Raw genomic sequence first — 3,864 nt, 5'->3', positions numbered from 1 at the left:
GCTTACCTTCAGGCTCTAACCTATCCCCACCTCTAAATAACAATTAAGTGAGGTTAATACAAGGTTTTCAATAAAATAACCTCTGAGACTGTTATATGTCATTTATAATTTATAATAATTGTAAGAGTGTTTCAGTGAACTAAAGACTATAAAAACTTATTTTGTTTTATAGGTATGTATAGTTAAAGATATAATGTATTATTTAATTTGAACTTGTCATTAATTAATAAAACAATTGTTTATAGTCTTGAAGTCTATCTCTAACACAAGATTATATATATAGCTCTTGACAGGCTAAAAATTGGTGGTCGGGAGTGTAATCTTATTGAGATTACACTGACGGAAACTCCGCCCGAGTCACTCTGGCGAACACCTCAAATTCAGATCGAAACGTCGTCACAAATAAAATAGGTTTTACTTATTTATGTATCATCACTCACCACACTCCTGACCATCTTCTCCTCATATATATTTTTCGTATATTACAGTTTAAAAAAAATAATGAAGGAGGAATTTAAAAAAATTAAAATGATGTCAGCAAAAGATCCTGTATATATACAGTATCTAAAATTCAAATGTTGTCTTACTATTCCTCCATCTACATATGACTATTGAGGATGAGCAGTGGAGACAGGAATTAATTGTCATTCACTTATGTTAATGACAGATCTACTATTGTTAATTATTGTTGAACTGTTGTATTGTAAATTGGAGGGAACATCAGGCATTCTACTGTTATAGAGGAGGCATGTGTGTGTATGTATGTAATACCTCTGTTTTTTTTTAGAGATTCGGTGAACGAATTTGGTATCATGAGAATTTTGAGTAGAAAAAAATTTATGAACAGAATTAAGCGTTAGCCTCGGAGTAAAGTAGTTCGGTAAATTTTTTTTGTCTTTTTTTGTGTGTCATATTCGTTTTCAGGGTTGCCCCAAAGTACTAAATACCATTACTGGAAGAAATTAAAAATCATTTTTCACTTCAATTCCATCCGTGCATTTTTTTTTCCTCTGACGACTATTTTTCATATAATCGTTAATAACTCCACTCCCTTTTATCCGATTGCCACGTTAATAGAACCGTTGGAAAGCTGAATGTCTGCTCTCATAGCCGAAATTGACAAAAGTTAAATTTGAGGGAAAATGTGGGTTTCAAATGAGTGGAAAAATTCTCACGTTTTATTTAAATCTCCGTTTCTAATTTGTTTACTTAGACCCACTTTCTAGCCTTTTGGTGCCCTAAAAACTGCTAAGTTTGGTGTAGATCGGTCGAGCAGTATTGAAGTTATTTCCATTTTTTAGATTTTTAAAAAGAAATCTAAGGTTGATGATATAAGCCAAAAATTTCAGACTAAAAACTTTTTTTTCTGATTTTTCCGAAAATTCGCATATAGAGGTTTCTCGAGGTCCTGACAACGAATATCAACTTTGTTTCACTCCAAAAAAATCTTTAACCGCACTTTGTACTCTAACTCCGTCTGAATTTTTTCAATATTATGAAAATGACGAGGCACAGGAAGTTTTTCTTTAGAAACTATATATATTTTAGGTAGTATATACATCAAAAATAGAATTGTCTGAAAGAAGAAAAAAAAATCACCAAAATCGGAGCAGTATTAACGATGATACGTCAAAATTAGTCGTTTTCAAATACGTAACCATGGTTACCGTCTTATCACAGCATCTTCTCTTCTCTATATATATCAAAGAGAGCTGTCGAATCTTTGTCCTCTGTAGACTTTGTTATTACTCGACCGATTTACTTGGAGGTTATTTTTTTTTTTTTCGCTTTCCTCAACTAAAAACACAATCTCCCCTGAATACCGGATTGAAGTGTTTTCCTGTTATCGGGAAAAGATAGCTACTTTTTATTCCATCTTAATAAATGTGGTGCCACAAAAAGGTTCAATAATAGAAATTCAAAAACAGGCTCATGATCCAAATGCTCCAAATAAGTCGGGTTATGGATTATGACAAGTTCAAATAAACTGAATATTGGTTTTTTGGATTTCCTTGATCAAGTAAAGTAATCTTCATATTTTTTTATTTTATGAAACTATTTTTTATCAATTATTTATTTACCTATAAAGGTTGTACATTACAGTAGAATCCCATTTATCCGAATTAATGTGATCAAGACTCTGAAGACGTGAAATAAATGAGGGGTGTTATGGTCAAGAAAAAAAAAAAGTTATTTCATCTCAATTTTTGATTACATTAATCAAAACTACAGACAGTTAAGAGTAAAAATTAATGTCTATGCTAACCTTTGTTCCAGAAATTGGAAAAAATTCATTTTAAAGTGAAGAAAAAATTAAGCGTTATTCCTTTATTTATTTATTTTTTAAAAAGTTTCAATTTTCCTTTTAAAACAGGAGGATATATAGTAATAGTCATTAAAAAAGTAAATTTTAGAGTACTTAAGATGCACGCCTCCTGAAGTTTATTTTATTGCAGATAATCATGAACTTTTTATTTGGAGCTCCATATTCTTAAAACTACCTACAACGCTAAAAAAAAAACAACAGCTGAACAGCACATTACTGAAAGTAGATTCCCCCCCCCCAAAAAAAAATATAAGCTATAATTGACCTATTTACATTCAATAATTTTTTTTTCAAAAACCAACATTATATTCTTACACCCGAAAAATCAACATTTTAAAAATTAATTTTAGAGGCTATTATGGAAACTGCTCTTACGAAGATAATCGTTATCAACTATAACGATATTTTATAAAGGGATTCAGTACTATCCCTTGAAGTTTTGAATAAATCAGTATTTTTTTTCTGAACAAGGAGAAATCAATATTTCGCGAACTTATTTTAGCAAATATCTTAGAATCTTCTACTCTTTCTCCTGCTACAATTCCCACCTTGTTTAAATTATGTTTTACAAGGAATTTATTTTTAAAACTAAAGAAACTAGAAAATACCTTATCAATGAAATGTAAACTTTAACATTCATCTCAAATGTTGTTAGTTTTCATTATCCCTCTTCGTAAAGAAAGGCCATTGACTGGGCTTGAATCGACAGTTTGGTCAATATCACCCTAAACGAAAAAAATCCAGTGGTGTCTAATCTGGAGAGCTGGACAATAACACATATCCAGTGTCGTTCGTCCTTTGCTACTGTGGAAGAAAGATGCCTCGCCCGTCCTAAGGCTCAAGGTAATCACTTTGAAAAACATTTAATACGAATTTTTATGCTTACCTTTCATTAATATAGTATAGTTATAATAATTCATAACCATCAAATTCTTTAGAAGTGAATATCTCCTTAACAATGCGTTACCGGACATACCTTCATATGGAACTCTTTTCTTGTTTTGAGATCCTTTATTTATATTTTTTGACACTTAACCCTAAAACACCCAATGCAAGAGGAGTTTATTTAGAAATTCAACACTCCATGCGACTGCACAATATTGTGGAGGTAACATTAAAATGTGTTATTACTATCGTATTAAGAATGCCTTTATAATTATAAATAAACAAAATACAAAAAATCAGTTGTTTTTAAAACAAGAAATACCGTATAAACTAGAAAAAAAATGCATAACTAAAAAAGGAAATATAAAAAAAAAATATATTGAAATTTACAACTGTACATTATAATACATTCAGTAAATTTGATCTCAATTATAATGGAGTGAAACAGGTGAGTAAAAAACTACCCTTTGGCACTCTAGTAACGTTTTTTATACTAGCAGGTGTCGTGGCAATCTTCTTCTAGTCGCCTCGGAGGATTGTCGGGAATGGAAGAGGATGCAAGGTTAGAAACTAGTTGGTTTGGGTGGTTAGGGAGTTTATAGTGGAAGGTTGATATCTGGTTCGGGCTAGATCGGTTACATAGGGAACATTAA

Source organism: Halyomorpha halys, unplaced genomic scaffold (assembly GCF_000696795.3).
Source record: "Halyomorpha halys isolate HHAL.00 unplaced genomic scaffold, Hhal_1.1 Scaffold90.1, whole genome shotgun sequence".
NCBI classification, from domain to species: domain Eukaryota; kingdom Metazoa; phylum Arthropoda; class Insecta; order Hemiptera; family Pentatomidae; genus Halyomorpha; species Halyomorpha halys.
This window is presented reverse-complemented; position numbering follows the sequence as displayed.